Here is a 25767-nt window from a genome sequence, read left to right on the forward strand (position 1 = left end):
TCCTAAGGAGACAGGCTGCCAGGGGCATCTAATACTTGTTCTCTTTAAATGTTATGAAGCCAGCCACAGTTTCTTAATTTGATCTTCAGTCAATCTTCCTGGGCCACCATCAAATTTATAATGATCCTCAGTACATTAAAGGACTTTCACCAGTCCCAAACTGTCTGTGATTTTTATCCTGTGTTCCTCTAAACATGTTTCTAAAGGCTGTATAAAACTCTGATTTCAATTTGCATCATGGTAAACTTCCCTTATTTTCAATTTATTTCACATTTCTACTCCCATACATTTTTTTCTGAAAGTATAGGCCTAAAAGGCTTGCCAGAACACAAATGTCACAAAGATTGGGCACTGCAAATTAAATGCCCTATATTGCAGAAGGCATTCAGTACAGCATAGTAAAAAATGAAAAAAGAAAAAAATATATATATGGCCTGTCCAGAAAAAGTCCAGCCATTATTAATATAATGAGATCAGTTTGCACAACATCAGTGTAACCTGGCAGCCAAGGACAGTGAACTGGAATACACTTCTATGAATAATGACAACTTCACTGTACTTCACCAACTTCACAGTGGGAGTGGTGGACACTGTTGAGTGAGCATGTGTACTGTGTGGCCATCGCATTCAAAATGACTGAGGGAGTAGAGCAACAAATCTGCATCACATTTTGCATTAAGCTTGAACATTCCTCCATGGAAAGTGTTCAGATGATTCAGAAGGCCACAGCTATGGGCAACTGGTGATTGGCCGCAGCATCATGACAACATGCTCACTCATGCATCACAGCTCATGCAGAGCTTTTTCTAGCAAAACATCAAACCACCCCGGTGACTCAGCCCCCTTACAGCCAACAGTTGCTGGCCTGCAACTTCTGGCTTTTCCCCAAACTAAAACCACTTTTGAAAGGAAAGAGATTTCAGATCACTGATGAGATTCAGAAAAGGATCACGGAACAGCTAATGGCAATTGGGAGAACTGTGTGAGGTCCCAAGGTGCTTACTTTGAAGAGGACTGAGGTGTCATTGTCCTGTGTACAATGTTTCTTGTATCTTGTATCTTCTTCAATAAGTGCCTCTCTTTTTCATAGTACATGGCTGCATACCTTCTGGACAGATCTCGTGTACATGCCGAGAGGATCTGACCCGAGGGTATGCTAACTCATGGGCCTCCAGGCTCATTGGCTGTCAATACAGCTGTCCTCAGAGCATAGATAAATGCATCGGACAAATTGCATCATAATACATTGGCCCTTTATCATTTTCAAAGTACCCATTCAACCTCTTTATTACCAATAAAATTCTACTGGAGACCACCACTATGTCAGCAGGTATGCTTTCACCTGGGAGGGGCAATCTACCTGAGAGATAGCAAGAAGGCAAGGAAGCCTCTCACCCAGAAGTTCTGTCCCACAGACTGGCCTTCCACCTTGGGGCTGACCGAGCTCCCATCCAGAGGCACTGAACTCTGGAAAGAAGGAGCATTTCATGCCAGATGGAATAAGCCAGTTGGTGAAAGACAAATACCATATGATCTCATTTATCAGAGGAATCTAATGAACAAATTAAACTAATGAGCAAAACAGAACCAGAGACATGGAAACGGGGAAGAGCCTGACAGCTGCCAGAGGAAAGGGGGGAATGGCGGAAACAAGGGGGAGGGACTAGTCAAAGAGCACGTATGAGTGACCCACGGACATGGACAGCAGTGTGGGGACTGACTGTGGGAGCAGGAAGAGGGCTGGGCAGAGGAGGGCAGAGGGGGAAGAATTGGGACAACTGTGATAGAATAAACAAGCACAAACAAGAATTAAAAAAAGAATTAGTTTACCATTTAAAAAAAGAAAGTGAGAGGGAGGGAGGAGCAGAGCAGTCACCAAGCAGACGGGCCATGCCTTTTCCCTTGGAGAAGAGTTGGTGAGAGTGAGGAAAGATAACCAAAAGCTACTCTTCCCAGGGCTCCAGCAAAGGCGAGTGTGCTTAATTGACGGGACCCAGGCAAGCTGGGGTTGTGTGATTTTCTGAAGTGCGAGCTCAGCACTCTGGCAGGCCCCCTTGCTTCCGCCCCACACTACTCAGCCATTTTCCCTTTTCTGTGCAAGCCTTTACAGCTTCTTCCGCCAATTAATTCTGGCTCAAATGACTGTTAGAAGTTTGAGGTTCATCCAATATTAATCTTAGTTACAGGCACTGTACTGTCCCCATTTTTAATGTTTGCTTAATTTGCTTTTCTCCAGATGAAAAGAGAAGGGGTACTCAGACATTATCGAAAGAACACAGAGTTTCCTCTTTCCCGTCTTGATTCCTGAACTGCCTAGTACAGTATTTTGTAGTGGCTTATGGAAAGGATTTAAAGTGAAGGGTAAAAAGACAAATAGAAGCTGTTTCTATTGTCACCCTCTGAAATTCCATGAACAGACAAAAGTTCAGTTGAGGTCTGTGAACATTTTAGCTGTTGCCAAAAGGCCAGCAGCCCAGATTTGTGTCTTTGTGCAAGAACAGAACAGCTACCAGCAGCTAGAAAAATTTTTAAAACTTTGGCAGTGATGGAATAGGCCTGTGGAAAAAAAGAGAAACATTTCTGAAATGTTTAGATTTATGACCTTGGAAAAAAAATATTCTCTACAGATTCCAGGCCTCTATGCATGTAGATAACTGAAATATGAAGACTTGGAGATGACATTTATTTATTTTAATGATGCAATTAGTAATAGTGGTTGAAATGAATTTGACCTAATTTGAAATATTTTAGTGAAGGAAAGTATATGCATAATTATTGGTTAAAATTTAAGTTTGCAGCAAGCAAATATTTAAACTTTTAGATGGTTCTATTTTTAATTTATTAAAATTATTAATTATATATATTAACAAGTTGGAAATTCTTTCTCAGTAGAAATTATATTAATAAAATCATGATTAGCCTTTCTTAATTTTATTCTTCTGAAAATTTAAATTAAAAGTATAATTGATTCATCTTTTAAAAAGATATAGATCTGTATAGTAAAAAATTAGGCTGTATAAAATAAAATTTGGCATTCTTGAAGCCAATGCCAGAAGTTGAAAGTATTCTTTATAAAGTGAAATTTGCCTTTATAAGGTAAAACATAAGTGACAAAAATACAATTAAAGCAAATACTTGTGATTTTTATTTATTGATCAAATTACAAAACATGTAAATGCATAAAAATTATTAGTCAATAATAATTTCCCTTTTATAAGGGAAATGCATAGTTTTATAAGAAATTATTGCTTTTATTTCTATAAGGACAAACTTTCTATGAAATCAAGTATCTAAACTGATATTTTGCTGTAATGCCAGAAAAGGAACAGTAGAGGGCACTTTAGTTCTCTCACAAAATAAAACCATTCAGAAAACGTTTTATAAATCAGTAAAACAAACAATGGGAAGACCTGAGGTATCTGGTAAAGGTTAAATAAAAATGGAAGCAAGTGTCTCTGCTTCCCTTCACCTAATAAAAAGAAATCTCAGGTACATGGCAGTTTCTTCCTTTAATCATTCAATTGATCAGCTGGGTAACATGAAAACCAAGTGTTCTCCTGTCTGCAAATTTGTAGATCCATCATTTCAAGAGTATATAATTTTTTTAACTCAGCTTTATTTGGAAACTGCCTGATCTATTGAATGTAGTTTATTTAAATGAGTAAATGCTCATTTTAAAGACGTATGTTGAGTCTTCTAAATATATTAAGAAATGGCCTTATGTAACACTATATATTTCTCATTTCTTGGTTGGATACCTACTAACAATTAGCCTGTGACCTTAGTCATGTTGTTTAATCTCGATTTTCACTAAAATTATTTTTATCATCTTAATCGTAATTTCAAAGACAAGTTCCTGCTTTCAAGTAACTTCCACTCTGTTCTAGTTGAAAAGTAATATTACTATATGAAACCACAAACAATAAGAAGGCAATGCACAATTCAATCTAAATTGTGTTGTTCAGTGTGTATGTGACCTCAGCAAGTCATTATAATAATTCCGAGCCTCAGATTTTCCATTTCATGATGAGGTTCTGTACTTGATTATCTGACTAAAACACTGTCATCCATTCTTATTTTGTATGTAGTTCTATCAAATATGGTTATTGCGTGCCCAAATTCTCAGCATATTTACCATGGTTCTTAACCTTTTGGAGTTCAAAGACCCACCTGAAAGTTTTACAGAAGATGTAAAATCCTCCTGAACAGTGCTGTAATTTATAGCTTACTCAGAATGAGTAAGATCCTTTTCAGGAGGTTCAAAGACCTTCAGAAATCAATCTACAGGCTCCCTAGTGAACTACAGTCAAGAGTCTCTGATAGAGTCATAAATTATATAGCTCCCACATAATTTGGAAATTATTCCTAGAAATGTTTTGTGGTGGTGTAGGGTTAAGACAGACAATGAGGCTGGAGAGGGAGGTTTGCCGTACCAACCCATTTTGGACTTTTTCCTACCAGCAACAGGAAGCAAACTAAAGTGGTTAAGTGTGGAAGTGAGAGACATGCATTTTAAACAGCAAAATCAAAAAATATTAAATACACAGAAGAAGAAAGACAGGAAGCAAGAACATCATCAGTCAGTCTGTTGGTACAATAATCTGGGTGAGGCATAGTGTTCTAAAGCCTTTCCAAAATTAAGGATGCTCCCTTTTCTAAGATAGGCCTACTTTGATTCTTTGAAATAATGAGACAAATTTTCAAACACCAAAGGACATTTTGAAACTAGACAAGGATTGTTCTACAGTTCCATTTATTTTCTACTCAGGCCAGCAGGGGGCACTATCAGCCACGCTTCTGTGTTCCGCCTAGGCAAGGTGCTTTAAAAGCCTAAGCAGCCTGGGATCCGCCCAGGAGGGGTGGTGTACTCCTCCTGATCTGGGTCACATAGGGGCTCTGCTCAGCATCCACATCCATGTTTAGTAACAGGCTCTCCCTCCCTTTGCATTACATCCCTCAAAGCAGAAACGATGGGCCACTCATAATGTTATTCAAGGCTGGACCAATGAGGAAGTACCTCTTCATTCTCTGGTAGCCAAAAACAACCAGCAAGCAAAATTTATATGCGGGGACATTTCTCAGAAAACTGCAGTGATAATTTAAAGAGAGAAAGAGAGAGACAGTCTTCAGGAAATTTGCACACAGATCCTGATACTGACAAGCTCTGCCATTTCCCATTTATCTCCTGTGACAAGGGGGTTAGAACATTAATCCTCATCCCGAGGTGAGAACTGGCCACAGAGACATTCTCATTCTTATAAAAGGGAATTTGGCCAAGGGCCCCCGAGGATAGGGCCCAAAATAAGACAGGGTCAATAGAATTGAAGAAAATAATTAGATTTCAGCATTAGTTTGTTGGTTCTGCTCAGAGCTTGGAGTTTAGTTAGATGTAGGACATGAAACCGATAGTTCCAAACTATCTGTAGAACAAAACCCACACAGCTCACTGGGGACATTTCGTGGTCTGGCCCGACCCACCTTCCAGTCTCCTGCCCTGCTACTGCCCACCTCACAGCTTGTGTTTAATGACACCAGATTACTAGACACACCGCACACCATGATATCTCTTTAAGTTTGTGCACATTGTCACGTTGGCCTGGAATGACCTTCCATGTGATTCTCCATCTGGTGAGATCCATTCCATCCCCAAATCCCAAACCCAAAGTCACCTTCTCTTGTAAACCCTTGTGAACTCCCTCTGCCCACTTCATGCACTGCATACATGTGAGACTGCCCCTCTCTGGGCCGCCTCGGTTTGTGTTCGTGCGCCCAATGCTCATCAGAGTACCCTTCACATTCCTCCTTCCCGCTGCAATGTGAGCTCCTCAAAGAAGGACTGCTGTCCATTTCCTTTTGTTTTCCAAGCTTCTAGCACAATGTGGGCATATAATAAATATATCAGTATTTCTTAAAGAGAGGGAGAAAGAGAAAGGAATTTCAGTCCAAAAGTTATTATAATAATAGAAAGTCTCATATAAGCCCAAATATGGAAAGTGGCATTGGGAATGGAAATTCAAAATTAAGAAAACAAGATAGATTAGATCACATGGTGATTATATATAAGGAATGAGAGAGAAGGACTCAAAAGTGATTCCAGTGAAATCTTCTGACCCAAGAGGCTGAGGATAATGAAAACATAAGAAGAGTAGGGTGAGAGGAAGAAAGTGAATTTCTGTTTCAGACATCTGGCTTCGTACGCAGGGGACATCCACTTGGAGATGATTAACGGGTAGTTGTGTGCTCAGAGCTGATGCTTTAGGAAGAGTGCAGGGCTTAGGGCATAGCAGTGAAAACTATGGAGTAGCTGATATTGAAGAGAAGAAGACCAATGACTAAAGCTGTGTTTTGTTTGTTTGTTTGTTTGTCTGTTTAAACAACGAGAAAAAGAAGAGAAGGCGGTAAAGGAATCCGATGAGAGGGCGCGTGAAGTGATTGAAGAAAGTGCAGTATCCGAGGAGCCCAGAAGGGGGAGCAGTTCAAAGGGAGCAGGAGGCCAAAGGCACAGGATGTTAGGGTGAAGCAGAGCGGGCCTGCCGAAGCCATTGTCACTGTGTCCAGAAAAGTGGTAGCAGCATGTTGTTGGGGCCGGTGGGGTCGGGGCGTGAGGACAGGGAGTGCGGCCTGCTCTTGAACATGTTAGTCACAGCAGTGATGAGGGAAGTTTTCCAAACATGTCCTAACTGTTTTCTGGCCATGACCTACATTGTCTTTTAATCAAACGTTGGCCCTATCAAGTTCGTTAAAGTTTCAACCACCCAAAACTACAAAAATAGCTTTTGCTTTTTTACTTTAAGAGGGCAAAAATAGAGTCTATGTTTAGGCCTAGAGTTGAGGTGGAGTAGTGGTTTGATGATTCATTTATTTTGAAGTGTATCATTTAATTAAAACTAGAAATCAGTGGTGGGGGGCAGGGGGGCCTAAAAAGATGAACCCAGAAGACCTGAAAGAGTTTCTTCCATCAAAAAACAAAATGAAAGGGCTGCTATTAAATCCAGTGGAGTTGGTTCCAGCTGTGGTAGGGCTGGGCCCTGATTGAGAGGTCTACCCACTTGAAGTCATTATTTCTCACTTGTTTTTTTTCCCACCTGTCCCTCTGGATTGCAGGCTGTGTTGTTTAATGTAGCAGAGGGAGAATTTAGATGTCTGCCTTCCTCGCAGTTGAGTACTTTTTATTGTCCCATCCCCTGTTTATTACCGAGGGGATCCGTGGGGTGTGAATCATAACCAATGACTTGTGGCTGTCTCACCCAGCGCCATGCCCAGCTCAGTAGGTTTATCCACTGAACTTGGAATGGAAGCCCTGGGTGTGTTACTTTGGTGTCAACCAATTATAATTTGAATATATTTTCTGAACTGGTTTTGAGAAATTTAAATCTAGTTAGAAAGCAGGCTTTTCAGAGATCAAAGATACTAAGTAACTAATACATTCGAAATCATCTCGCTCTGCAGTGACTTCTTGCAAATGATGCCTGATGAATTTCTACAAAGGAAGCATTTGCTTCCCAGGGGAAGAAATAAGAAGCCAAAGTGAAAGAACCTAAAAGGGGTTTGAAAACAGAGGGGAGGGGCTACTGCTTCTGGTAATAACAGAGGAGGCATTTCCTGCTGAACACCAATTTTAATAAAAGCTGTATTTTCTGTGTAATGTATTTATTCACGTATTTTGTTTATTGCTTATGTGTTAGTGTCTCCCCACTAGAATGTAAGCTGCAAAAGGGTAGGAATCTTTATTTTCTTCACTGATGTCCCAAGCACCTAGAATAATGTCTTGCACATACTAACTGTCCCGTGACCATTTGTTGCATGAGTGAATAGATATAAAAACCCCTTAGTCTTGTCATGGCTGGGTTGCCCAGTTGGTTGGAGCATTGTGCTGATGTGCAGGGTTGTGGATTCAATCCCTGGTCAGGGCACATGCAGGAATCGGCCAGTGAGTGCATGAATGGGTGGAACAGCAGGTGGATGTTTCTCTGTCTCTCTGAAATCAATAATATTTTTTAAAAATGTAAAAGCTCCTCAGTCCTGTATTTCACTTTCCAACTGCAAAGGAGTTCTCTTCGACTTTCCCCACCCTCCCAGAAGCCTCTCCTTTCTCCCACCGGTGCACTTGAAGACACCTCACTCCCCTGGAGAGCACAGTCGGAAGGGAGAGTGTCCATCTTCTGCTCTGCTGGCCAGGGAAGGAGTTTGTCCACGGGGCTTTTGTGGAAGTGAGAGAAAGACCAGCAGCCCACTGGTCTTGGGTGATAGGCAGAGGGACATAAGAGAAAAAAACTAGTCATTAATTTTAGGCATACAAACTGAGAAAGAATTTGGATATTGGCATGGTTTTTATAGGATTGTGGTGAGCGTTCTGGGCTCTGCACTTAAAACAGCAAGCTGTTGTTTTGGTGATGATGTCATTGATTGCCCCAGGACAAAAGGCAAAAGTTGTGGTAAAGCCTTTATATTCAACTTTTGTAGATAATGTTCCCTTTCCCCATTCCATTACTGAACAATTAAAGTGGTTACAGTCTTATTGGCATGTAATATTATATGAATTTCAAGCAGACAACATCACTTGAATAAAACTAAACAAAGCGAAAAAAGGAGTGCTACAGTATTGCATTTAGACAAACTCAGTCACAAACTTGTGATATTCTATCACCTGTTTGGCTGGCAGGGTCATGCTGCCAAAAGGGTAGCACTTATCAAAGTGGAAGGAAATAGGAGAAAGCAGAACATACACCTTTGCACCCACAAAAAACCCCTTATCCCTTTGGGGTGGCCATTAAGGCCACGATTTAGATCCTTTTCCAGAAATGCTACCTGGGAAGCGAGTTTGAGTGACGGCCTCCAGCTGCTGCACCTTGAATCTGCCACAGCACTCATGGCTGGTGGGGCTTCCTCTGGGCTTCCCCCAGGCTAGGATGGGACAGGTGGGGTGACCAGGGACAGGCCGTCCCAGCAGCCCAACGCGTGCAAACTTTGTACTCTTCTAATGTGAAAACTTTGCTCGAGGACTCCCTATTGGCCTTGCAGAGACTTTCTGGAATAGTGCCGCGCTCCGAGACTCTCCCTATCCAGTCCTTCCTTCCCTCTCTGCTTTCACAAGCATTAGACCTGCTTCCGGGTCTGGAGGTTCACCTGCCAACTCCTTCTCTTTCCTCTTTTATCTTTCACAGGCATTTCCTCCCAATGAGGCTCTTGCATATCTAATTCCACCTTGACATTAGCTTCTTGGAAAGCTTGAACTGATAGACCTCCAATAGCTGGAACATTCTGTTAACTCACAAAATCCTCGATTACCAAAATTAAAGAAGGATATTGTGGGTGAAAATGTCATCTTCTAAAAGCCTTATTGGGGATGATGGACCCTAAATGTACGTGGCAAATGCCATTTCTGACCTTGCAGTGAGGGTCTTGCCCTGTGGTGACTTTGGGCAGTCCTAAGCCCCGTGGGTGGGTGTGTACCATGTTCAGTGTGCGGGCAACTCTCCCTGAAGAAGAACGATAGCTTTCATCACATTCATTTACAAAATTATCAACAGTGGCGAATGACTGTCAGTTAACTCAGTAGATCAAAAGTTATGTTGACATGGAATCTGTATTACGACATAACTTATTTTACACAGTAACGGTGGTACGTCCATTTTCTTCTCGAAGCTAAATGAACTTCAATGATATTTAGAGCCCTGAAAACTAAGCCTCTAGTATAAGGATAATCAGTACTGTATCTTCAGTACTAATCCTGAACTTTTAAAAGAAGTCATGCTCTGATTTAAGTAGTTATTGGCATGAAAGTAGAAGTAATTGAAAAGTCAATAGATTTTTTTTGTACTAGAGGCTTGAGAGTCAGTAGTAGGTGCTTCGGAGCTCAGCACAGACGATGCTCGGCGGGAGTCCACTGGCAGGTCTGGGGAAGAAGCCCCGACAGCTGCTCTCGAGGAGGCTTGTGTCAGCACCACTCACGTCAACCAGACCCGGAACATTTGTGTCAGCAGCACAAATGCTGGCATGTCAGCTTCTCCATCTATGCCCCCTCCCCCGAAAGTGTGCACAATTCAATTACACTGAAAATGAGAAGTGGTCTGTTGATCGCTCAAACCTGGAAGTAATGACTTCCTAAGGGGACATCCCTGCCCCGCCTTGGGGAATAACCTAATCTGTGTCAGTGAAAAGCCACCCCCTCGTGGCTTGTTCCCTACAGCAAACTATTCTCAGAAAGTACTAAATTGACCCCCTAAATTGAGTGGAATATTTATGGTGAGTGGGGATAAATAATTTGTCTAGTTACCCACAGGCAGCTGTGCTCTGGTACCACCAACTCCGCCCAGGCGTTCTGAGTTCTTCCTGTGCAGGTTTATGTGGTTGCTTCAATGTTCAGTTTAAACATGGTAAAGCAGGCTTCTGCAGGGGACCAGGCCCACAGGTCAACCGAACAGCCCTACAGCCCACCGTTAGGCTAAAACAAGTGGATCTTTCAAGGGGAGAGCACGGTCCCCTGACAGAGTAGGTCCATGAGCAGCAAAGGCTTAGAACAGATGCAGGACACCCCCCTCTGCCCTTAATGTTCTCCGGTCCTGACCTTGGTAGAAAAATGTTTGCTCGGTGCACTCAATTTCTGTTTCCAGTAGCACTGAATGATGATTTTAGGAAGCAGCTCATGTTCATTCTTGGAATACTAGAAGAGATTTGGTTAGGGATGGGGAAGGCAAAAGATATATAGATGGCTACCTTTTCAGTCACCAAGGGGAGAAATAAATCCAGTATGTTTTAGAAAATATTGAACATTTTAAACCCTTTCTATGAAGAGTCAGGTAGTGGGAATAAACATTAGGAGAGTTAAAAAGAGTGCTCAGACTTTTGAAGCAGAATCCAGAGATTTGTCTATGATGATGAATGATCAAATACTAACTTCTAACAAAACAGAGTTGCTGCCTCAAGCTAAGTTCCTTCCTGGCCACTAGCTGAGTTCCTTACTTGTATTTCTCCCTCTACGAGAACCTTCTTTTCCTAAAATGAGCAGTTGCCTACATTCCGACTCAAAGCATCTGCTCTGAAACACACACATGCACATGTGAAGCATTGCTCTCCCTCACAGAAATCTAAGAAAGTAGTCAGCAAGTGTAAGGGAGTCACCATGATGATTTAGAACAAGTGAGGGCTCGCCTTTTGGGTTTTATCTATTTACTAAAAAATCTGGACACCAGGACGCTGACAGAGACCCAGAAAGGATTGTAGAATTCTCAGATTGCGGTGGCCAGTGTCTTCAGTCAAAAGCAATTAGTGCTCCCCAAAATACCCAGGGGCATAACACCCCACTGGCTGTAATTGTATTTTAAAAGAAAAACCATAAAAATCTTTTTTCTGGTTTGACCAATGTCTAGTGCACATTTAAAAAGTGGACTTTCATAGGCATAATTCTAGAAAAGCCAGAGTTGTGGACATGAGGCTCAGAGTAAAATATATTAGGTGTCATACGTTACTTTGTTAACACAGAGTAATAATTTTTACTTGCACTGCATCTTTTCGAAAGATCACAAATTGCTCTACTCCTGTCACTAGAGAGCCACTACTCAACCTTTCTGAGGAATTATAAAGGGCGCACAAGAAAGGCTGTGAGGATGAAACAAGTGAAGTGCTTTCCCTACCTCATAAAGAGGGAGACGTGTCACAGCAAATTACAGGCTGCAGGACTTCTGTGAGTACCAGAGTAGACTGTAAAAAGAGCCACTATAACACCATGCAAAACACGTAGCAGTACTGTAATTAGTAACAGCATCATATTGACCAGGATTCTGTAGTTTATTTTTGTAAGGAATGACATGAACAAAGCTGTTTTAATGTCAAAAAGTTTTCTGAGCCCATTGCATTGAACGAACTACCATGGTAGCATGCGATGGCACATGCCATGGCACATGCCATGGTGCCACAGACCAGGAGGAAGAAGACACGGGTCCAGCCTTGTCTCTGCCATTGGGTTCTTACGAAACTGAATAAATTACTCATCCTCTTCTTTCTTGGATTCTTCTCCCTTAACATTAAATAATACCTCCTACTTGTCAATATCCCCTCATTAGAAACCTTGAGAAGCTTTGGACTGAGGTCTAAAATCCCCAGGAGATTTGTATCTCTAATAAACACCAACTGGGGTGGCTGCCTGGCTCACAGGGTCACTACCTGCTGGACTCAGCCCCTTTAATGCAAAAAGTTTGGGACAGAAAATGGTCATATCTGGACTACAGGTTCCTATTCCCTTTGCCTACAGCTGATGAGTGCAGGCATAGACACTTCTTTTAAACTGAACTGATCAAATTTTCTTTCCTGGGACACCTTGTGGAGAGACAGAAAGGCACTCAAAGACATTTTTAAAATGGTTACATAATACAACAGAAAAATTCATGAGCAGTACTCTCGGCCCCTCCCCATACACATCGGAGCAGCTTCTTCACGGTGCCCAGGACCAACTGAGGCCTGCAGGGTGGCAGAGAGGCCACCTCCGACCCATTTCCCTTTCCTCCCCTTTGGGATGCTTCATTCTGCAACCTTCCACCCCTAACCTAGAGTCAACCAGAGCCCTGGGAAGTTCAGAGACTCATGCCTGTAGTCACCCCAGAGCTGCAGGGCTGGACCCTGGTTCCAGTATGTAGCCTGGTGTGGGAATTACTGTTGCTGGCTCTCACAGCATTTCTTCTGTGGCATTCTATGGAACTGGGCTGTGGGATGGTGCTGACACACTGACTCTGGAACCCTGCACATGCCATTGGTCCCTGTCAGAGGGCATGATTAGCAGTAAGACTAAAATTTGCTTTGTGAGGCTTTTGTTTCATATGCAGTTACATCCTTTGCACACATATTTATGTAACATTACTTATATAGTCTTTAATATAAAGAGATGTTTTTATAAGTTATATTATATATTTATATTATATGTTTATATTCTAAATTTATATTTATATATTGATGTATATTAAATTTCTTATTGTTGCTCATTGTTAAACAATTCTCTTGGTGAACTGCGACCTTCACCTACAAATAGATTAATATACATGAAATCACTCATGGTAAATGGCAGTTGCAACACATACCGTATTTTTGGACCATAAGACAAACCTAGGTTTTAGAGGAGGAAAGTAGGGGGAAAATTGAAGTAAAAATATGGTGAAATATTTAATAACATAAATAACATAATACTTCACCAATGTAAATGTAAAGTTACATTCGGATTATAACACACTCCCCATTTTCCTCCCAATTTTGGGGGGCAGTGCATCTTACAGTCCAAAAGATACAGGTAATACAATGGAAAGTTTATTAGGAAAGGTAGAAGCAAAAGTATAAATAAGCAAGGCTCTTCATTTATAATTTCATTCACATGACCCGTTCATGAGCCTAATAAACAGAATAGGTACATTCTCCCTTTTATAACTGAGGAGAGCTAGAAACTCTAAGCTCAAGACAGAGAAGTCAGAAACAGAAAATTAAACTTCGCCTCACAACCGCATCTCTTAAACAAGGCCCATCCAAGGATCACCTCGGGGCCCTAGGCACCTGAATCTCGTCATGAAAGCGAAGACCTCGGCATCTGACCTTCACAGTTCATTACCTCTACCCCATCTGCCATTCTGCACTGGTTTTTGAATTTCTGTCATGCTACTGACTGATAAGTGAAATGTAAAATGCTATAATTTAATCATGGAAATTAGACCTTTTAATTCCATACGGAAAACAAAATGTTGAAATAAATAAGTAAAAAAATTAAACTTTCAAACAATTTTACATTCGCATGACTCCTAGAAACATCAAATACATTTTAAATCTTCCTTAATCCATCCAGTCAGTTGTGTTGGAAGTTAACACGTTCGCCCTGTCAGTGCCTGGTCAAGCGGGAAAGAATCAAACTCTCTGACTCTGGGCGAAAAGGGAAGTTTTAACGTGTGAAAAGCTGTCAACGACCTCGTGATTTCTTCCAGTGTGTGGGTGCTCATTATAGCAGTGCTCATCCCGCTTAAAAATCCATCTGCAACCTGCTGTCAGATATACTTCTTTCAATTAAAGGTTATTCTCCCTGTTAATGTTTCCAAAAGTAAACTTTTTTCTTCAGAAGTGTGGCGTTATTAACAGGTAGGAGAAAGTAGACTTGCTCATCACCTTCTTTGGCAGTTACTGTCACTCTGCCCACTACTTTTTCCTTTGAGGCACCACAGCCTTCTTATGCTCTGCTGCCTGGGCTTGTTTATGGTATCCGTCTCCACAAGCCACACCTGCCAGGGCAAAGCCGCAGCGCCACGGGGAGCGACGACGCGGGCCAAATCCCTTGTTGGGTTGTCGGAGTGAGTGATGACTCTGGGAGCTTGTGGAAGAACAGCCGAATCTGTAAGATTCTAGGGCGCTTTATCTAAATCAGAATTTGTGCAAAGCGCCGGTGTTGTCCATTTTCTTTACCATTTTTCATATTCAACCTGAGCCAAAATTTTATCTTGAAGGTCAGATCATTCTATATTCCAAGTTACTCAACCAAGGGTATTTTTCAGTATTTTGCCATCCAGAGTCACGGTACACAATAATTTGTAATTAATTCTAAACCCATTCAATGTTTTTATGAAAGAATCACAGTCTTTTTTATATAAAAATGATATAAAGAATGGAAAAATGCAAATTTGGCTTCTGACTGCCAATAGTTTTTTTTTTTAGTGAGGGAACGATTAGGTTCTCTGTTACCTTTGTTCCAAAATGTTGAGCATGGCCGCAAGGTCCTTTGTGATTCATTCCTGGTCTCCCAATATTGCTTAATTCATATATTTCTTCAAAACATACCTGACACATCATCCACCCCCACGCGCTTTTCAATTTGCGGTCATTCTGAAATACACCACGCTCTAGGTGCAGGTGGGCCCCCTGGACACAGTGCAACATTCTAACCACTTCAAAATGAGGCTTTGGGCACTACCTCCAAATGACATCACATATACAGCCGCATGAGCACACTGACAGGATATTCACCACCCAACAGCTTGTCATGTGGTTTAAACATGCCCATTGCTGGCCTACCCTGCCTTGATAGCCTTTTAAAATAAATCCTGAGATTTCTAGTGAATATCACTTTTTTGTGTGTATTAGTCATTTTAGTAGTATTAAATATAAACATTTGAAAATATATCACAGTTTTCATAAATTTGTTTTGGCATTTCTTCAGTTTTTAATAACCTGGGACCCTCAGCAACTGGAAGTGGTCACAAGCTCTCTGTTGTTCTTCCATGCATTCCTGCTTTGGTTCTTGACATGTCCTTTCTCCCCTTTGCTCTTCTTAGAGAAGCAGCTCCAGCTGACCTCTTCCCCATGGGCAGATTTGGTGACTCCCTCCTCTTTGCTCTCACAGTATGGATCTTTATTACGACCCTCATATTCTACTTTATGTGATTTTATGTGTACGTGCCTTTCCCTCCCTACACTATGAGGACTCAAAGGCAGGGGTGTTACCTTTGTTAAACTCAAGTCACCTCAGCAACCAATGTTCTTCAGTCCATTCCTAAGGCCAGCCAGTACCCAGGGCTCACTAAATACTGTGATTAATTGGCATCTCTCAGAATGTGTGCATACTTCAGTCCTGTACTCATCAAGAGTTGTGTATTCAATTAAGAGTCAGTTGCCAGCTTTACTAGTTTTTGTAAGTATGTAATTTCATTAAGTATTAAACATAAAATGAGTATAGCATAAATGAAAGTTTTAATTTTGTAAAATGTATCTGGAAAGCTTTGGGAAAAGTAAAGGCAAATTACACACACAGAGCTGTCAAGTGCTTCATGAGAAATACCTCTAAACACAATTGAGGGGGAACTTAAACATTGAGAACTATTCTACACTCAGATTTCCTACAAATATATTTAAATCTTTGCTCTGTTTTAAAGATATCACAGTTGAGACAATGTAATAGGTGCACCAAGGCAAAGAAATATGGCCCAAATGAAAGAGTAGATCAAAACTCCAGGAAAAGAACTAAGTGATGAAGAGATAGCCAACCTATCAGATGCAGAATTTGAAACACTGAGGATCAGGATGCTCACAGAAAGGACTGAGTATGGTCACAAAATAGAGGAAGAAGTGAAGGCTATACAAAGTGAAGTAAGGAAAAATACACACAGAACCAACAGTGAAGGGAAGGAAACCAGGACTCAAATCAACAATTTGGAACAGAAGGAAGAAATAAACATTCAACTAGAACATAACAAAGAAACAAGAATTCAAAAACATGAGGAGAGGCTGAGGAACTTCTGGGACAACTTTAAACATTCTAACATCTGAATCATAGGGGCACCAGAAGGAGGAGAGGGAGAGCAAGAAATTGAAAACTTATTTGAACAAATAATTGAAGAAAACTTCTCCAATCTGGCAAAGGAAATAGATATACAAGTCCAGTAAGCTCAGAGTCCCAAACAAGTTGGACCCAAAGAGGGCCACACCAAGACACATCATAATTAAATTGCCAAAGATTAAAGATAAAGAGAGAATCTTAAAAGCAGCAAGAGAAAAGAAGAGAGTTACCTACAAAGAAGTTCCCATAAGACTATCAGCTAATTTCTCTAAAGAAAACTTGCAGACAAGAAGGGACTGGAAAGAAGTATTTAAAGTCATGAAAAGCAAGGACTTACATCTAAAATTTCTCTATCCAGTGAAGTTATCATTTAGAATGGAAGGGCAGATAAAATGCTTCCCAAATAAGGTAAAGTTAAAGGACTTCATCATCACCAAGCCTTTATTATATGAAATGTTAAAGGGACTTAGCTGAGAAAAAGAAGATAAAAATATGAATAGTAAAATAGCAGCAAACTCACAACTATCAACAACTGAACCTAGAAAAAAACTAAGCAGACAAGTAGAACAGTAACAGAATCATAGACATGGAGATCACATGGAGGGTTATCAGTGGAGTAGGGGAAGGGGGATAGTGGGAGAAAAGGTACAGGGAATAAGAAGCATAAATGGTAGGTACAAAATAGACAGGGGAGGTTAAGAAGAGTATAGGAAATGGAGAAGCCAAAAACCTCATATGTCTGATCCATGGACATGAACTAAGGGAGGGGGAAATGCTGGAGGGAATGGAGGTACCAGATGAAAGGGGAGAAAGGGGAGAAAAATGGGACAACTGTAATAGCACAATCAATAAAATATAATTAAATGTAATTTGGGTCCCTGAGTATTGGTCCTAAGATCAGACACCCACCTTCCATTCTGGGATTGATTATGCAACAGCATCTTTGTTTTTGCTTAAGTTCAATCAATTTGGGTTTTTTTTCATATGTAAACATAAAGATTCTGACAATGCAAAATACAAAAGACACCACTATGTTATATATTATCATTTCAATGGAAGTTGTTAGCTGACAACAAGTGTCATTGGACATTTCATCTTTGCCAACTCCGAGGATATGAGTAAACCAGACCAAAGGCCAGACTTCATGGAACTCATAGTGCCCTGATGACTGGAATGAACTGCAAATATAAATTTTATATCAAGGAAAAAGAGGGGAGAATTAAAATTGGAATGAGGGCCTGGCAGGGCAGGGGAGAGCAATGAAGGAAAAATGGAGACAACTATAATTGAGCAACGATTAAAATATTTTTTAAAAATTATATCTATACTACACTAATATTTACACTGTAATATAATCATTTATTATGCATTAATGGCTTATAAATCCAACACAGACATTAAAGAAAGAATCTTCGCCAGGGAGCAGCCACACCCTGTAGTTGAATGCCAGTCAGAACAACTCTACACCCTAAAGCATTCCTTGTGCTACTGCCTAATTCAGGATTTGGTGTTGCAAGAACTATGACTAATTAAGTATGGCAGTTTCTTATGTTAGCATGATATCAATATGCAAAGAGGCCTCATTTGACTTGATTATTGCTATACATCAGTGCTTACAGAATTTTAAACCAAGAAGGAGCTGGTGAGTAAGAAAAATAAAGCACAAAAAAATTAAGTGATTCATTCACAGTCAGCCAGACCGTGAGCACAGCAGATAGATCCCAGCCAGGTGTTAAGATACCCAGTCAGTCATGATCGGTTAGAAGTGTCACAATAGTTTGTTACTACTAATAGAATAGTAGTGTTTGAATAGCGGAAGAGAAAGGTATCAGTCCCATCCCCGCTAGTGAGCTGGGATGCACACTCCCCGGAGACTCCCCGGGGAAGGACTGTGGAAGTCATTACTATGAGTCAGGTGTTTCTTGACACTGGGGACCTAAAGGCTAGAAATCGTGAGCTGGTGAAAAAATTCAGGACTGGATCCTCCTTAGCACCATGAGTTTTCTTAGAGGGTTTTGTTTTTAAATCCACTTACAATGAAGAATAGGATAAACTCTCAATCTTGAAACATCAAAAGGAAGAAAATTTAACATATGGTTATTAGGGGTCCAAGGGAAATAAACCTATATCAAACAAAGCTCAGTCTGTAATAGCTGTAGACCCCTCTCTGCTTCTGTCCCTCAGAGAAAAACCCCACTGATCTGGAGGGAATTTTATTTTTATCCTTACTATCTCAACTTTTCTTGTTGTAGAGGAGGTTGATACCTTGCCTAAACTTGGGCTTTGTAACATGGCATTAGAACATGCTTTCTCTGTGCCTTATTCAAATACCTTGGATGAAACAAAATATCATTGACTTGGACTTGTTCCTGTAAACCTCAATTTTCAAAAGCTTTTAGTGTCAATTACCTCCCGCGGCAAAGCCATCCACAAGCCCCCTGATAATGCTCAGTGTGTCATATCATCAATCGCAGGCCGGTGATTCACAGTAAAATCTAATTTCTTGTAGTTACTGCTGAGAGTTAGGCTGCCATAATCAATTGAATTCCTAAAGAAAATGAGCATCTCAGAAGTAAACCTGAACTTATTAAAACGAGCTTCCAATCCACATTTCCAGCAGCAATGGAGCTTTCTAATTTGGCTCACTAAATACATGCTACTCAGCAGTTTTAAGGATATTTTTCCAGAATATAGTGAGATCTTTCCCCATTAGAGAAAAAAATTGAATAGAAAGCCATTCATACAATATTAATAACTTGCTCTACTTTACAGCTTGGTAATAAAGTTATTTACGCTGCCAGAGGCGTTTCGTGACATTTGCAGTGGAGAGACAGCAGTAGACGAGAGGGCCAGGCCTGTGCCATTTACAAATGGCAGGATGACAGCGCCTCCCTGCAAGGCTGCATAGTAGGACCGCAGCCACGGGGAATGACCCCGGGACAAATCTTTATCCCACGCACAGAAGAAGAGACAGAGACTCTAAATCCATCTCTGTGCTATGTTTTGGAACAAATGAATAGCAGAAATTGTAATTTAGATTAGCATAGCCCACACATCTGATCACCTCGTTGCCACACCACAGATTTATATCTCTTTCCCAGATCAAATATGTTCTTTCAAGATTTAAATTACACATTGCACCTAGCTTCTCTTGCATTAGCACAAGCTGTGTTCTCAACCATGCTATCCCCATACACAGAGACATGCTTTTCCTTTTTGACTATGCACCGTTTTATATTTTACTTCGTATTATGTTTCCTACATTTGATTCTGAGCAACTCAAAAGCAATGATCACATCTTACCCAGTGCCTCTCCATCTCCCATAGCACCTGCCACGGTGGTGACGAAAAGGGCGATGCTGAGGAAGTATTTGTAAATAAAGAAATAGGGTGCCAGAGTTTTGTCTAATAAATAGTTATGATATAGTCATTTTCCATGATCAGATCTACCACGTGCAAACAAAAGGAAGTGGTGGCATCAATAATTCAAAATAGCAGATAATTGGAAAGTCGTTTATATTTTACTTTGAAATGCATTAACCCTGGCCACAAATTTGTAGAACAGCCCATTGTAGACTAGCCAGGAGACAAGGCATGGTGTGCCGTGGTAAGGAAGAGATGACCGGGCACGGGAAACGTTTGTCTTATTTTGTTACCCAACATTCATCCCCCACTTTCTTATGGCTTTCTAATATCCATCTAAGTAACTACCTCCTCTATTCTGCGCAATCTTATTGGGAAAGTGAACCTGGGCCTCACTGGAGGCTGCTTGAACTAACTTCTTGTTATTGCCTGGCACAGCTAAGAGCTGGTATGTTACTGCCTCTAGGTCAGTCAGACTCTCTTTTCAAGGACTTTGAATTTCAGACCATGTTACGCAAAGGCGGAAAAGAAAACGAACATTCCAGGGCTGGCACATACATGGATGTCTGTCTCTGATACCCAGGTTCCATGAACTCCAAACAGGGTTTTTGTGATTTACCCATAGTTTCTATGAATTCACAGTTAATAGAACTTCATAGAGTTAACTTCTTTTGTTTGCAAGTAACACACTCTAACAACTATGTCAGGTCAGTGCTTCCCTAAGAAATGTGGAAGTGGAAAGCCAGGAGAGAAACATAGTGCAGCATAAAGGTGGCGTCAGAGAGGGTGTCATGAGTTAGAATCAGGGTCAGAGGAGGCACAGGAAGTATGGGGAGGCTGTTGGTGTGCACTAGCCAAAGACAAGGAGGAGCAGAGGAGGCTGGCTCACAAGGTGAGGAAAAGAATAGAAATCACAGAATGAAGCAGATATGCTGTGTACTCAACTCTGCAACCTCTGGGTTGGCCTGGCTCCCATTGGTGGTCCAATTCACAACCCTATTTCCCAGGACAGTTTATATTTCTCTGGAGTTTCATCGTCTTAAGAAGCCCCTCTGTACTCTTGCAGAGCTTTCAAAATGAAAATACAGTGCTTAAGGTTGGAGCTCTAGAATTGAACTTTCTACATGAAAATCCCAGTTCCATCACTTGTTATTTAAATTTTCCTATCTACACATTACGTCTCATAATAGCCACCTCAGAGGGTGTTGATGAGGTTTCCACAAGGTAACCCAAGCATGGTGCTTCTTGTTGCTCCACTCTTCTCACCACAGAATCCATTGCACACTGCACCAGGCGATCTTTTATAGCATGAATTGCATCCCTGTTCATGGCTTCCTCTTGCACTTAGAACAAAAATGGAGCTAATTACCACCACCTACAATTTGTCATGTCCTTGCTCTTGCCTGCCTTTCCTACCTCCTGCACTTAATTATCACCACTTGAACTTGAGCACATACACTGGCCTTCTCTCTGTCCTTCAGACACATCACGTTCATTCCTGCCTGAGGATCTTCATGCTTGCTGCCCCCTCTGCTGGAAGGCTCTTCCTCCACGTCTTGGTGTGACGCTCCCTTTTATATCATTCAGATTCTTCTTAAATGCTGCCATCTCGGACTTAGCCACCCTTCCCTTAGTAGAGCCTGCATCGCCACTCTGTTCCTTAATGCTGTATTAGTTTGTCAAATGACTTAATTGCTACCTATAAGTCTCTTGTTTGTTGCCTATTTACCTCATTAGAATATAGGATCTATGAAAGCAGAGACACTGTCTAACGTGCTTACCATTGTATTTCCAGTGACGAATAAATGAATGGATAAATGGCCGTGTGCAGCGCTTAGCATAGTATCATTGTCTCCAGGATTTCCTGAGTTTTCTGCAGGGATCATGAATTGCTTCTATAATAGGAAATATTATTTCCTTAAAAAATGCATCTGTCCTAATACTAAGTCCTTGGAAAATTTCTTTCTCATTGTCCTTTCATGGCATCTTTGGATTTCAAAGTGAGACCTAGTTTCTAAAATACCATAATGTGGGCAGAACAAAGTTGAGTATGTCCAGAGTCCAGACAGAGTAATGTAAGGACAACATGGAAGGCCAGCTGGCTGGAATGGACAGCATAAGGGCAGGTGTCCAGAGTGGTAAAGTAACAAAGACCATATGTCAGCAGAGAAGGAGCTGGCTTATGGGCTGAGAACTATGAACAGTGAGAAGAGGCACATGCTGACAATGCAGGTTTGGAGCCTTATAAATGATGACAGTGCTCTTCAAACTTAAGATGCCGAAGCAGGGCACCTGAGCCAGCAAGGCAAGCTGGAAGCTGGTGCCTGGCATAGGCAAGCCTTCCTCTTTATAAGACAAGCAAGTCTGTTACTCTAAAAACAACCTATGAAGTGACTGAGCCCTTTTTTAAGAGATTGTCTGGGTTTTCTGATCTGAGCTGCCCCATATTAAATCATTGCTCTCTATTCTTTGAGCAATACCCACCTAAAGGCATTAGGTGACCTTGGTCTAGGTGCTTCTAGACCTCAGAGACATTCATTACTCAGGCCTGGGCTCACTGGGTGTACCTTGGAGGGGCATTCTGGTTTACCTTTATCAGTGTCTCCTTTCCCAGGAGTCAGGGCCCCTTGATCTGGGCTCAGGAGGGAATAGGGGAAGAAAGTAAGCTGGAGGGAGGGTGCCAGGAGTGCCAATCTCCACACACATGGTCAGGGAACCAGATTCCTCTGGCTAAGGCTCCATAAGAGCATGAGGTTGGTGGAGAATGTGCATTATTAGTTCCCTAACTGAAATAATTCTTCATCTTGAGTCCAAGTGAACTGAAAAAGTTCATGAAAATCCCAGGAGCAAAGAGTGAAAGCTAGTTGTCTGCCAGGAAACACTAGCCCCCCTTGCAGACATCTTCCATGCCACCCACAGCCAGCCACCTGCTGTGGTGGCCGCTGGTCCCCGGTGTTGCACACCCGGGCAGGCATGGCCCACATCCCGCAGAAGTGATTAACTTGCATTCAGTAAGTGAACTCAGAATTATAACAAAGGGATTTTAAAATTTAAACCGTAAGTTAAAAAGTACATAGCGGCTGATACTAAGTGGGTAAACTGCTTTGCAATTGGTGTTGATTCCACACTGAGTTCATAATGGGACCTGATAATTTCCACGTGGTACTTCACAGGCACATAAAATTCCACTAATATGAAAAAATGTGTCTTAAATGTTGGTTGACAGAGAATACTTTTATACTACTAAAAATGCAAGAAGGCATTTTATCACAACTCAAGTATATTATCTCAGAATATTGATTAAAAACACTTCAAATAAGATAGAATAGCTTAAAATATTTCATATTAACATGCCTCCAGTTGACTGGGATGGAGCCTTTCTTGTGTGTAAGAAACTATTTTTTGTTTGCTTTTATTTTTGTTTTTAATTATATTTTATTGATTACGCCACTTCAATTGTCCCGATTTCCGCCTCTGCGCCCCTCCACCCAGCACTGCCACTCCCTCGGGCCATCCCCGCATCTTTGTTCATGTCTCCAGGTCATGCGTGTAGGTTCTTCGGCTGCTCTACACTGTACATGACATGCCCATGGCTATTCTGTAACTACCTATTTGTACTTCTTAACCCCCTCACCTCTTTGCTCATTCCCCCAAACCCCTTCCCATCTGGCGACCATCAAAACCCTTTCCATATCCGTGATTCTGTCTGTTCTTGTTCACTTTGTTTGTTTCTTAGATTTATTATTGATAGATGTGTATTTATTGCCATTTTGTTGTTCATAGCTTTGATTTTTTTTGTTAAATAAGTCTTTTTAACATTTTATGTAATAATGGTTTGGTGATGATGAACTACTTTAGCATTTTCTTGTCTGCCCTTCGCTTCTAAACGATAGCTTTGCTGGATACAGCAATTGTGGCTGTAGGTCCCCACTTCTCATGACTTCGAATATTTCTTGCCAATCCTTTCTAGCCTACAAAGTTTCTTTTGAGAAATCAGCTGAAAGTCTTATGGAGACTCCCCTTTCGGTAAACAACAGCTTTTCTCTTGCTGCATTTAAGATTCTCTCTTTATCTTTAACCTTTGGCATTTTAATTATGATGTGGCTTGATGTGAGCTCCTTTGCCTCCATCTTGCATAGGATTCTCTGTGCTTCCTGGACTTGATAGCTATTTCCTTCACCAAATTAGAGAAGTTTTCTTTCATTATTTTTTTCAAATAGTTTTCCAATTTCTTGCTCTTTCTCTTCTTCTTGCACCTCTATGGTGCAAATATTGGTATCGAAGTTGTCCCAGAGGCTCCTTATACTATTCTTATTTTTTTTTAGATTCTTTTTTTCTTCTTGCTGTTCTGATTGGTTGTTTTTTGCTCCCTTTTCATCCAATTCATTGATTTGATTTTCAGCTTCATCCACTCTACTGTTGTTTCCCTATAAATTGTTCTTTATTTCAATTAGTGTAGCCTTCATTTCTGACTGGATCTTTTTCATGCTGCTGAGGTCCTCACTAAGTTCCTTGAGCATCCTTATAACCAGTGTTTTGAACTCTGCATCTGATAGATTGCTTATCTCCATTTCATTTAGCTCTTTTTCTGGACTTTTGATCTGTTCTTTCATTTGGACCATGTTTCTTTGTCTCCTCATTTTGGCAGCCTCCCTGTATTTGTTTCTATGTATTAAGAAGAGCTGCTATGAGTCCCTGTCTTGGTAACGTGACCTAATGCGGTAGGTCCTGTAGGGTCCAGTGGCATGGCCTCCCCTATTTCCCAAGTTGGGTACTTGAGGGACACCCTTCGTGTGGAGTAAATACACCCTCCTCTTGTAGTTGAGCCTTGATTGCTGTTGGCAGGTCAGTGGGATGGATTTACCCAGGCCAGTCAGCTATAGGGACTGGCTATGACCTCTGATCACCAACCTCTGCCTTCTGTGGAGGATCAGCTGTGCAGGGGAAGGGTGATGGTGCTCTGACATGGTTTATAGTTGTCCAATGGGTGCTCAATACCTTGCATTTCCCAGGTGATGTAGGCCAAGATTGGCCCCCATATATGTTCTGCCCAGAACCAGTCTGCATGAGCTACAAAGGGATTTGCAGTTGGCTGCAATTTGTGCTGGGCTTGGAGGTTTTCAGGTGAAGCCAGGCTGTTAGCCTAAGCAGACTGCTGCTAATGCCAGGCCTAGGGCCAATTAGTAAGAGACATGGAGTGTGGGGCCTTGCTGAGGCCAGCTGTTGCTTGTCTGAATGAATTTAGGAAACTGTGAAGCATGAGCCAAGATCAGCCATACATATGGAAAAGCCACTGTTAATAGCTTGGCCTGTAAGTTGGATGGAGTGAGGAAAATAGTGTTAGCCAAACTGATGGAGTCTCAGATATGGTACCCACCTTCTAACTCTGTGGCTCTGTCAGGGGAGGATTCAGAAAAGGAACAATGGCCTCTGCCCACCATTCTGTCTGGAAGGAAGCTGTCCCCCAGCTCTTGCCTTAGTGCCAGACACTTCTATTCCTCCCTGTATGCCACTGGTGCCTTTCAAGCATCTACCCTAGTGCTGGAGCTCAAAAAGGGTGAGTGTGAGTAAGTCTGTGTGGTTCTTTAGTAAGAACTGCTTGGGAATCTAGCAGTGTCTTCCACTAACTCAATCCCCACTGGTTTTTATAGCCAGAGGTTTGGGAGACTTATCTTCCTGGCACTGGAACCTTGGACTGGGGGCCCTAGTGTGGGGCTGTGGCTCCTCACTCCCAAAATATCTCTCCTGATATTTTAGCCACCACACCTGGGTATGGGACCAGCCCCTCCACATCTCCACCCCTCCTACCAGACTGGTGGATGTGTTTTCTTTAATTCCATAGCTGTTAGACTTCCATTCAACTCAATATCTGACAGTTTTTAGTGATGATGATGGTAATTCTGATGCGGTTGTGTGAGGAGGTGGGCCGTGTTTACCTATGCCTCCATCTTGACCAGAAGTTAAGAAACTATTTTAGACTTGTAAATAAACTTGAATTGTGTTTTAAACCTTCCTGCAATATATTTGCCAGAGATTTCCAAGATGTCTCTACCTGTCATTCACTGCCTGTATTAACCTCTAACACCCAGACCCTTCTGCCTTTGTGTTGT

The sequence above is a fragment of the Sturnira hondurensis genome, unplaced genomic scaffold (genome assembly GCF_014824575.4).
Source record: "Sturnira hondurensis isolate 20B ecotype Veracruz unplaced genomic scaffold, ASM1482457v3 Scaffold0022136, whole genome shotgun sequence".
NCBI classification, from domain to species: domain Eukaryota; kingdom Metazoa; phylum Chordata; class Mammalia; order Chiroptera; family Phyllostomidae; genus Sturnira; species Sturnira hondurensis.